The sequence below is a fragment of the Tupaia chinensis genome, unplaced genomic scaffold, assembly GCF_000334495.1.
Source record: "Tupaia chinensis unplaced genomic scaffold, TupChi_1.0 Scaffold000048_1, whole genome shotgun sequence".
Classification (NCBI taxonomy): domain Eukaryota; kingdom Metazoa; phylum Chordata; class Mammalia; order Scandentia; family Tupaiidae; genus Tupaia; species Tupaia belangeri.
The window spans coordinates 5339870-5352472 of NW_006159506.1; the positions used below are offsets into that span (position 1 = coordinate 5339870).

Here is a 12603-nt window from a genome sequence, read left to right on the forward strand (position 1 = left end):
GAGAGCAAGAGAGAGTGAGGTAGCTCTCTGAAGTTTCTTTTATAATGGCATTAATCCAGGCATGAGGATGAAGCCCTCATGCCTTACCTCCCAAATGGCCCCACCTCTTAATACTGTCATATTGGAAATTGAATTTCAGTACACAATTTTTGGGTAGGACAAAATATTCAAACCATACCAATATTTAAAAAGTTCTGATATAGTTTTTAAGATGCAAAAATGATAAAAGAAAGTTTTCTCTCTTAACTATTATGCTTTTGGAAATCTGACTACACAGAAAACTATTGTTTAAATGTTTGTGTTTCTGATGATAAAAATAGCATGTTTATTTTAAATTCATAAATATTGTTTATATAGACATTGATCTCAGAGCTAAAGACTTTCACTGAATGTTTCACTATGAATGAGGTGTATTTTCTATCTCCTTAGTTTCCAGAAACAACACTACATAACCTTAGTTTCTACCCCTGCATTAGATCAATCTCTTAAACACTGCACAAAGAAAAAACTTGTTCTTTAAAAAAAATAGCAGAAACATCCTTCAATAAAAACTAGACAAACATACATGCACAACCTTGAGTATTATTCAATGATAAAAATAAATGAGCTATCAGGGCCAGTCGATGACATAATGGTTACGTCGCTGGACTCCCAAGTAGTTGACCATAGTCTGAGTCCCAGACCTGGTGGCTTAAAACTCATGCCAGGCGTATGTGCATACATGCCCAAAACCCCAAGAGGAGAATGGAGGAGAAGGGATTGCAGCATGGCCATCCTCCCTGGGGAGTGATTTTGTGCTTTCTGTCTCTCTGTTTCTCTCTGTCTCTCTGGCAAGTGCACACACCCTACTGTAAATGTGTGTGTGTGTGTGTGTGTGTATTAAATAAATGAGATATCAATCCACAAAAAGACATGAAAGAACCCTAAATACACATTGTTAAGTGAAAGGAGCCAATCTAGAAAAGGCTCCATACTGTATGATTCCTTATGACCTCTGGAAAAAGCAAAACTATAAAGAGCAAAAGCATCAGTGGCTTTCAGGGGCTTGAGGGAAGGAGGGTTGAATGGGTAGAGCACAGAGGATTTTTAGAACATGCTATTCTGTATGATACTATGTCATTATACATTTGTCCAAACCCAGAATACACAACACCAAAAAATGCACCTTACTGTAAAATAGGACTTTAGTTGATAATAATGTATCAAAATTGGCTATCAAGGGGCCCTGCTGGATGGTCACTGGTTAGGTCCATGTTCACATTAGCTGAACCTAGGGGTAGATTAACGACATCAAGACCTTGTTGGGGTGCTGTATCACCCTCACTTTCTCATTCATGAAATAAATTTTTAAAAATTTTAAAATAGGTTCATCAATTGTAACAAATGTGCAAGATGTCAATAATAAGAAAAATTGGTAGGGGTTAGGTATATGACTACTCTCTGTACAGAATTTTCTGCTCACTTCTGTGTAAACCACATAGACTCTATGTACAGTACCTATAATAAAAGATTGTGATAATTAGGTACAAATTACATGGAATGAGTATTGAATAAAGGATTTGAATCAGAGAGAGAGGCACTAATGAGGCATATAAAAACCAAATTTAGAGGATTGTAGAACTTGTAGAAAACTGGAAGGAGGATACAATCCAGGGAAGTGAGGCAAAATGAATGAACAAAAGGAGAAATGCTATTAGCGCATATACGTCTACTAATAAGGAACTTTATAAATATTCATCTAGGACAATTAGGAAATGGCCTTGACTGAGCTTGTGATTTATTGATGTATTCAATAAATATTTGAGCAAGACACTGTGATAGGGTGGTACACAGTTTTAGTATTCCTAATTATTAACCTTGTGCTTGAAAAGCTTGCTGAATGGCATGTGCTGCCACTCTTTAAAGTCCTAAACAGAATAACGTGATTCCATAAAATAAAGAGAGCCAAAAGCCAATCATCCCTGACTCCTCCCTATATATGCACTAAGATTGACATATACTGCCAGTTCTCTTAAAGAGAAAAATTATTATTGCTTGGACTGTTTCCTTTGGCACAGAAATTGTGCTCCTCGGGTCTGAAATATTTAATACGCTTTTGTTTCTGTTCTACTTATCTGTTGATTATGTCAAAGGTCTGTAACAATTTTCCTCAGTCTATAGGCATGAGCCACTGTTGGCATGGCTGATCTTCTATGTTGTTCTTTCTACAAGAAACTGCATGACCAGGACCAGCAAATGGTATAGTGGTTATGTCATTGGACTCCCATGTCATTGATCATGGTTCAAGTCCTGGACCCGGTTGCTTAAAATTCATGTAGAACATGTGTACATGCATGCACAAAATCCTGAGAGGAGAATGGAGGAGAAGGGATTGCATTATGGTCATGCCCTCTGGGGGTTGATTTCTTGCTTTCTTTCTCTGTCTCTCTGGTGAGCGCCTGCATCCTATAGAAAAATCTCTCTCTAGAAACAAACAAACCAAAAACTGCATGACCAAGAAGAAACAGTTTAAGCCATTAACAACGCCAAAGCATGCCAAGGCCTTCTAAGGAGCACTGGTCTAGAAGAAGGAATCTTAGGATTGAGAAGCTTAAGGAGTTATCTAGTTCATTTCTACAGTACACGGGTCCCCTGTATAATAAAATCTCAGAAAGGTTCTATTCTATGCTGTGAACCTCATGAGGCAACCCCCTTCATTTTGGATAGTTATTATCCTTAAAGTCAGGAGAATATACCGTGTAATTTCTGTTTAGTTCTAGTTCTGTCTTCCAGAGCCACGTAAGTCTAATTCCTTTTTCTATAATAGATATTTAATTATTTAACGACAATAACCACATGCTTATATCTTTCAATAATTCTCCACTATGTTATAGTTTCCATGCTCTAGAATAACACAATCATTTTTCTCTGCATAAAAATTTGTTTGGGGGTCCAGGAATGATGGCTAAGACACTAGACTCCCACGCAGCCAATCATGGTTCAAGTACCAGAATTGCTGGATGGCCTTCTCTCGCCCTCTCTCTCTCTCCCTCCCTCCTTCCCTCCCTTTCTCTGGTAAGTACAAGTGCCCTTAAGCAAATTGAAAGAAAATAATAGTAAAGGAAAAATTTTTATAAGTTTCTTTGGAAGCATAAGGTTTAAATGTATGCTATACTGACATCTGCCCTTTTCTTCTCTCCACATGACCAATTTGAAAAAAAAAAAATGATCATACTGAACATATCTTGATTAAATAAGTACATAACCAAATGGACCAAAAAGTAATATTAAGTATATGTGAATAAAATACAAATGTAAGAATAATGCCCAGAAATAAGATATTAAATGCACATGAATAGACCAAAAATGAAAGTACTGATAGTATGTTCTATAAAGCCTGAGGCCTGGTTTACGTTATATCTAACTTTTTCAACTATAAAAACCTAAGAAATCCCTAAGACATATCATTAGATAAAAAAGATAGATGCAAAAATTATGTATTATACTACCATCTTGAGTTTTTAAAAGGAAAAACAGATATTTTTTATGTATGTAATAATGCTGGAAATACACAGGGTCCTCAGAAAGTTAATGAACAATGTGTATTATGAAAAAACTATGTATGTGTTTGAAAATATTTTTGCTTTATTTCCAGTTTAATTCCCATTTTTCCATAAAGTTTTTTAATTCCCCTCATATTAAGATACTGGTAACACTACATTTGTTACCTTAGGAGAGGACAGCTAGATGAATAAGGCAGGAGTATGTGACCAACTTTTTTCTTTTAGAATCATTGTATTTAATAATAATAATTATTATTATTTAATTTGACCAGAAACAGAGAAAGAGAGGGAAAGTGAGAAAGCAACCCACCAGGTCTGAGACTCGAACCACAGTCTGCCAAGTGAGAGTCCAGTGCCTTAAACATCATGCCACTGGCTAGCCCAGTGATCAATTTTTACTACACTCTTGCTACTGTTGAATTTTTAACAGTGTGGATATATTTCATAACCATAAATAACACTGAAACTGAAAGACAATAAAGTAAAAATATATAAAGTAATTAAATAAGGGATCCCACAAATGCCAGAATAAAATACATCTGAGGCATTTTCTCTGACCAGTAGTAAGATGCATAGGCTATTAATTAAGCATGAGGGGAAATTAAATAATTCAAGCATTGCCTTCATTCCCCAAATTGCTGACTTTCTTCCAAGGTTCATATCCAAACCAAGAGTCATTCCCACATATAATCAGACATGAGGGGTAAAGTAATCCTCATGTTCAAATCTTAAAATCATATTGCCATATTAAATATCTCATTACTTTTACATTTTTATGCCTTTAGTTATTTCTTCCAGAAATAGATTGTGCATGTAAGTTCTGCTGGAGGTTTTAAGAAAATTTAAACCTATGGCATTGTTGATCATTTTAGCAATGTCAGCAACTAACTTGTTGAATTATCTGATGAGATTAATAATCAGCAATATATGTTTTAAATTATGACAATATAATCTTCGAATTATAGTGTTTGTTTCATGAACATCTAGAAATAAAAAACACAAAGCTTATTTTCACTATTGAGGTTAGGTTGTGACTGAATGAGTATATCTCTTTTTTATAGTTTGCCAGAGGGTGCATGGGCTCACAAGAGACACACAGAGAAGATAGAGGGGGATGAAAGCACCTATCAATGGGACAGGGTAAAATATTTCAGTAAGTCACAAACCAATGGAATAACATACCTCAGATGTCCATGACAAACCCATTCACACCAGGAATTTGTAATCCAGCATAATCCAATGATAATTTAGAAAATATTCTCTCAACTAAATATATTACAGACCAATTCTACCAGCTAATATATCCAGTAACTATCAAATTAAAGCAGAAGTCATAGGGACCAGCAGTTGGCGTAATGGCTGTGTCGCTGGACTTCCATGTAGTCGACCTCAGTTCAAGTCCTGGACCAGGTGGCTTAAACTCATGCCAGGCACATGTGCATGTGTGCCCAAGATCCTGAGAGGGGAATGGAGGAGAAGGGATTGTGGTGTGATCATCCCCTGTGGGGTGTGCTTTCTTGTTTTCTATCTCTCTGTCTCTCTCTGTCTTTCTGGAAAGCGCACGTGCCCTATAGCAAAAACCTCTCCAAAAAATGAAAAAAAAAAGAAAGATCAATATAGTAGCTGTAGCACACACACAAATGAGATTTAATTCAAGCAGCCTTAGCAACAATACTTCCACCATGAGAAAAGACCTTTTAAACAACTATACATTGTACCTAAAGCAGTAAATGCTCATAAACATGCACAGTATAATATATACATAGGTGTATATGTTCATATATTTTCACATATAAGTTAATGGGATCTACCCACAGCTAGTGAGGAGCATTATTTCAAAACTGCAAGCCCAATTCAGCTTATTTACAATCACTTTGGTGCTGAAAGTTTATTAACTAACCAGCTGTCAGACTGTGCTGCGGCAAAACTATTATCCCAGCAGGATACTTAGATTGGAACCAAAGATGATTCTTTTCATTATCGCCTTCTCTCTTATTTAACAGAATGTGTGGCAGAGGGATTACCTGGCTTAAAGCATCTAATTCAATACAAGATTGAGTTGGCTACTTAGAATGTCCAAATACTTTGTACTATCACCTTCAAATGAACGCAAAGCAAGGAAAACCTCTGATGTTATGTTTGATAGGTAAGAAGTAAAGTTTTACAGTGCAACGAATGTCAATTTCTGACAGGTAGCAAAAGACTGAGTTTGGCACTGTCATAGTTAACTCATACCTTTTCAGATGGCTGAAAGTACTGTGGCAATCCATTGGCAATACAGGAAGAATGACACTGTATTTGGGTCTCTGAGCCTACAGCAATAGCAGCAATAGTAACAGATAATGATGACTACCACGACCTAAACATTCTTTCTTTTTTTTTTGGAGAGGTTTTTGCTATAGGGCGTGTGCACTCACCAGAAAAACAGCGAGTACGTGTGTGTCCAGAACCCTTCTTGGGAGTCCAGTGACATAGCCATTACATCAACTGCTGATCCCACACCTAAACAATCTAAAATGAGAAAATGCAGCTTGTGCGTAACTCTTGGTGTTCTTAAAGTTCTTATCAACAATGGCCTTGGGACCAGCAGTTAATATAATGGCCATGTCGCTGGACTCCCATGTAGTCAACTCCGGTTTGAGTCCCGGACCCAGCAGCTTAAACTCATGCTGGGCACATGTCCGTACCCAAGATCCCAAGAGGAGAATGGAGGAGAAGGGATTGCGGTGTGGCCATCCCCCCTGGGGGTTGATTTCTTGCTTTATGTCTCTCAGTCTTTCTCTGTCTTTCTGGTAAGCGCACGTGACCTATAGCAAAAACCTCTCCAAAAAAGAAAAACAAACAAACAAAATGTCCTTTAAGGCACAGTGGTAATGCAAGTGCCTTACCATGCTGGAAGCCACGTGACCAACTATGTGTTCAAATTCCCAGGTTGAGTTGAAATATTTAGGGCACAGGTTTGTATGGGAGCCAGAGGGCTGGGGAGAAGGGATCATGGCATGAGGAGATCTTGTCATGAGTTCTCTCTCTCTCTCTCTCTCGTGCTCATGTGTTCTCTATCATTAAAAGAAAAAAAAAATTAAAAAGGCAGGCTGGCTCCATGTCTTCATGGTTAAGGTAACAGGACTCCACATGGCTGAGCATGCAGCTCAAGTCCTGAACCCAGTGGCCTGAGGAACACGCTGTGCACATGTGTGTGCATATCCAAAATCCTTAAAGGAGGGAGAGATGGAGGAGAAAGGAATGCTGAGTGACCATTCCCCATTGAGGGCAGATGCTTGCTCCTCTCCCTCTTTCTCTTTCTCTCTCTCCAAGGAGTGTACATAGCCTTTGGGAAAATTAAGAGGTTCATCAATTTATTTCTTACAAATACATACATACATACACACACATACACTCACACACACATATATACACACACACACACACATATTCATATAAAATGTGCATTTTTGTCCCAAAAAAGGTTCTCAAACCAGGTGCTAAGTGAGTAAAACATTTTCCCATGCTATCTCCTTAGGTATAATTCCACACCACACGAACTATCAGTGCTGCCAGAGAAGGGCAGCAGAGGCTGGTCTCCGAGAGGCTCGGTTCTCTGAACTTGGGCATTTGGGACAGAGCAAAGCCTATAGCCCTGGTGGTTCACCAGCCTCTGAGAGAACTGCATCTATAACCACAGCCTCATGAGCACAATCTATAGCTCCCATCACGTCCTGTAGTTAATTCGTTTATCATTAACACTAATCTCACTGTAATTACTTGTGTAATTAGCTGCTCCCACCACACATGATGGTGAGCTTTGTGAGGGCAAGGATCCATGACTGTCTTGTTCATCAACATGCTTACGATGCCCAGTAGCATGTATAGCAGTGCTTGGTAAATACTTATTAAATGATTGTTTAATGAAAACTGAATTAACTAGTTTTTCTGTTCAGTGCATCTGGAACCATCCATCTACCAATAAACTACCTAATATGAAAATGCTCTATCTATTTTTTATGAAAGAAACTGAAAAGAGACAACTGGATCTGGTCCCATGACCTAGTGATTAAAGGAGCCGTATCCCACATGGCCAACCACACAGGTCAAATCTCTGACCTGGCCACTTGAGAAACATGCATGCGTTATGTGAGGGCACGCCCCAAATTCTCACAGAATGCAGAAATGGGAGATAAGACATTGCAGCTGGAAGATAAGAGATTGCAGCATGATCACAGCCCATGAAGGGCTGCTTTCTCTCTGTCTCCGTGTGTCTCTCTCTTCCTCTCTCTAGTGACAGCAAACATGAATTAAAAAAAGAGTAACTCTTTCTGGCGGCAAGTAGACAACTGATTATAATATATGAATGGTAATGTCTAATGGTGTGAGCTTTTTTTTTAAAGTTTATTTCTTCCACAACCAAGAGAGAAAGAGAGAGGTTGGGGTGCACTCCCAACAAGGTTTTGATGCCACAATCTACTCCCAGCCAGCCCAGTCCATGGGTAAACACATGTGCCTAGTGAACACAGGAGATCTCCAGGAAAGAATGTAGTACCTTCCCAGGTGGCTTCTTGCCTTAGGGCCCTCTTTGAAAGTACAGGTATTCTGTTTTCACATGCACCTGGAAAGTCTGAGAAAAAGACTGGTTGAAACACATTCCAAATGCCCATCCTTTGGACTTTCAATCAGAAATGTGCCTCCTACCAGAGCAACAAGCTCCATGAGGAACTCTAGTATCACCTTTCTTCTTTCTCTCCTTCTTCTTGTTATCTGCCTTCTTCTTCCTGGGATGCCCTTCCAAACAAACTCTTCGCACATGGTTTTTGTGTCAAATTCTTGCTTGAGTAACCAAATAAAAAGGGTTATCACAGACTCAAAACTAGACCCCCTCAAATTTGGCAGGCTCTGAATCCTGATAGGTCTCATCTCGCCCCTATCTCACATGTATCTTCCTAAGGTATCCGGTACTTACCTAATCTCCTGGTCCAATTAGCATCTCAGGAATACACAGAGGCCTAACAAGATATCTGCAACACTTCCTAACAATCAGAGTTCTTGTAGGACTAAGTCATCACAGAGAGCCCAAAAGTTTCCCAACTCCAGAGAAGTGTACTGCAGTGAGTGTGTACTGCAGTCATTATCACAAAGGAACCAAGTGATTTTTTTTTTTGCTTTAACAATGGAGTATTTGCCAACTCAGTAACCACAGAATAAGTATGAGAGCTTGTTATATATGCGAGCTAAAAAAAAAAAATACCATATCTGGTACAGTGACTATTATTGGAGCTACTACATGATTAAGTTTACAGTGGTCTACCAATATACAAGGGAGTCTTCAAAAAGTTGACAGAAAGTGAAATATGAAAATAACTGTGTGTATTTCACTTTTTTTTAATCTGCCAGAGGTTTCATGTACTTACCATAGAGAGAGACACAGAGAGAGAGAGAGGAGAAGGAGAACACATTCCCCACAGGGGCGTAATCACACCACAGTCCCTTCTCTATTTCTCTACTCTTTAAGGATTCTGGGCACACATGTACATACACCTAGCATGACTTTTCAGTCGCTAGGTCCAGGACTGCAGCTTCATAGTCAGACAGATGGGATCTAGCTTCCTTAACCACCAGGCCATGGAGCCAGTCCACTTTCAAATTTTTTTTACACAAAAATAAACTCTTATTTTTATTCCCATTATTCACAAATGTTTTGAGGTATCACACATCACATAAATCTCATTTCTAAAGAATTCAAACCAATTAATGAAATAGACATAAGGTGAAGGTCATCATGCCTACAATTTTTTTTTTTTTGAGAGAGATTTTTGCTATAGGGCATGTGAGCTCATTGGAGAGGCAGAGAGACAGAAAGCGAGAAATAACTCCCCTCTGGGGGAGGGGGAGGGGTTGGTGGGAAGGGGATGCCCATTATGCAATCCCTTTTCTTCCAGTCCCCTCTGGGGATTTTGGGAATACATGCACACATGCCTGGCAAGCAGGGTCCTGGACTTGAACCACAGTGGGCCACATGGAGCCCAGCACTTTAACCACCATGGCACCTGCTGGTCCAACCACGCCTACATTTTTAAAGACTTTGCTGGTGGTGCAATCTCTAATATCCATCCTGAATGAAATAAGTTTCTGATTTCCTTACTTGGACCAGGGGAAACATTTTCAGGCCCTTACACTTGGCTCTCCCTCCAATAATAACTCTTATCACAGATCAGAAAATGGGTGATCTTAAGTGTATGAATAACGATCATGCCCTCAGGGAATCTACAAACTCAAGTACACATCTCAAGACAGATGATGGCTAGAACTCCTTTTATCACCTAGCCTACATTCTGAATCCTTGCTACAAGTGTCAGCCTAGTCCCTGTGTCAAACAGCCCTTGAAAAATCTGGTAAACAGCCTCAAGTCTTTGGGGATATGTACTGGAGAACACCCACTGAAACATTTTTGCAGTGGCATTACAGGGTTCTCGTTCTTAGGAACACCATGGGTAGGAGTCTGCATGCCAACAAAGCCTTGGCTTTGCTGCTATCTGTGGTAATTTCATCCACCTTGTTTCTGTTGGCTAAAGGCTGCCACTGGGCTTCTGCCGTTTTGGAAGTCTATAGTCCTTGTCATTCCTATTGATTTTAGGGAGCTATAATAGTTCCTTAGAAGCATTTCTAATGTTTCATATTCATCCTCAATCCATCACAAGCTTTAGTAATTGTGATGTCATAGCTCACCAAAGAATATCCCCATCCTACTTGTTACCGTAGAATCCTTATTGCATCTGACTAGTGAGTAACCCAATTCCAGAGTTCTGAGAAGCTACATGCTCGACTTTTTTCTTACACCAACTTCTTAGCTTATTTTCCTCCAAAAGGACAATTTAAAACAACTCCTTGTATGTGAGAAGGCTATTTTGGAGGTGATCCTATTGAAATACAATGAAGAAATGAAAAAGAGGATATAAAAGCTGTTATACAAATGTGTTACTAAAGTTGCTACTGTGGGCAATCAGAACTCAATTTCACTAGACCTCTTTAGGAGCACAGAGAATGGCCTACAACAGTGCCTTATTCAAGGGTAAGAACCAAGAGCATTTATCCCCTGGCTACTGCTGTCCCTTGGATGAAGGGTTCTAGATGTGCTAACTTACCAAGGCTTCGAAGTTGTGCATGGCATGAGCTGAGAAAGCTACTTCTGGCGTCTCTGCAAAGTCAGAAGAACCTCAGAGCAGAAAGCAAAGAGCTCTGGTAAATGCAAGAGAAGAGAAGTTATCAGGGAGACATGTATGGAAGCATGTATGAAGCTGTCAATCAAGTCAGAAATCAGAGCTGATGCTCGGAATAAGTGACGAGGGACACCAAAACTTCTAACACAACAGGATTACTGATTTCTTAAGAAACTGAAAACTGGGACAAGCAGTTGGCATAATGGCTATGTTGCTGGACTCCCATGTAGTTGACCACAGTTTGAGTCCCAGGCCCAGTGGCTTGAACTCACGCCGGGCACATGTACATGCATCCCCAGGACCCCAAGAAAAGAATGGAGGAGAAGGGATCGCGGCATGGCCATCACCCCTGGGGGGCGTGATTTCTCACTTTATGTCTCTCTGTTTCTGTCTTCCTGGTGAGCACACGCACCCTATAGCAAAAATCTCTCACAAAAAAAAAAAAAAAAGAAAAAAGAAATTGAAAACTAATTCATATCTGCAGGCCTTTAATGTTGTTTACCATATGGTCATCACAGGGAGTAAATGGGAAGTACTGTAACAGAGTCAAAATTTATTAAACACCTACAATACAGTAAGCACTTCTGTTGTACACTTCACATTTAATATGTAAAAACATTTTACTGAGATACAACTGGATGACATTTGAGTACTGACTGGAATACTGTGAGGAAGTGGGCCATGTGGCTATCCAAGAGGACTGTGTTCCATATAAAATAAACAGTAGCTACAAAGCACACTTCTTGGTGTACCTGGAGAGGGTTAGATGGGGTCTGAAGTATAGGCGGGACATGACCCATGAAGAACAAGTTCAGTCTTACTAGCCTTGGAAGGATTTTAAACTTTAATCTGAGTGTAATAGTATACCATTAAAGGGTTCTGAGTAGAGGTGTGGCGTATTCTGCCACAGGTTCTAAAAGGATCATTGTAGCGCTGAATAAAACTAGGCTGTAGAGAAATAAAAGGGAATTAGAATGCTTCGCTCAAAAACTATCTAGGCATGAATGGATGGCACCTATGACTCCTCTTTTACCAGAAGTTGTTTTATAGTGCTATTTATCTTCTCATGGCTATCCCATCACTTCTTGAAGGTAGGAAACTCAAAAGTGTAATTTATGGGGTTTATATCCTATACATACACTCAATAAGGTACTTGATAAATAACTGTTGGATAAATGGCTATACTAGTATTAAATCCACTTCAGTGACAGCATGGTTTTGTTGAAAGGCTTTGTCATGTATTATCTCTTTAGGAAATTTAAGTTCCTAAGCCTTCATGTCAAAAATGGTAACGCTGGTGAAATAAAATGGGTATTAATGAAAGTGCTTAATCAGACTCTTTCTCGTCATCATTTAATAGGCTGACAGCATGGTTTTGTTGAAAGGCTTTGTCATGTATTATCTCTTTAGGAAATTTAAGTTCCTAAGCCTTCATGTCAAAAATGGTAACGCTGGTGAAATAAAATGGGTATTAATGAACATGCTTAAATCAGACTCTTTCTCGCCATCACTTAATAGGCAATCTCTACTTTCCATCAATAGAAACTCTTCACTTCCAATACAAGACACCAATGGCCCTTTTCTACATAATACCTGTGAAATTTCAAGTTGTACATAACTGGATCCTAATGTATATATCAATCCAATTCCTCCCTTTCTTAGTATCAAAGCATGTGTTCAGAGTACTCATCTTCCTTTTACAAATCTTTTCTCACACATCATTCTTTAGGTGTTATTTAAAAGCAATTTAACAGGGGCCAGCAAGTGGCATGGTGGTTAAGGGTGCTGGTCTCCCATGTGGCTAACTGCAGTTTGAATCCCAAACCTGGCTGCTTGCTTCCTCACTTTCCCTA

The 12603-nt window shown here is 39.2% G+C and overlaps 1 long non-coding RNA gene across 1 annotated transcript in view; it reads right to left on the minus strand.

Annotated features, from left to right (window-relative positions):
- The window catches only part of LOC102490090 (uncharacterized), a 158570-nt gene that overhangs the window by 144734 nt on the left and 1233 nt on the right, over positions 1-12603 (minus strand). Inside the window, exon 2 of the long non-coding RNA XR_003550667.1 lies at positions 10676-10769. This is a non-coding gene — a long non-coding RNA (uncharacterized LOC102490090). The remainder of the gene's footprint in view (positions 1-10675; positions 10770-12603) is intronic.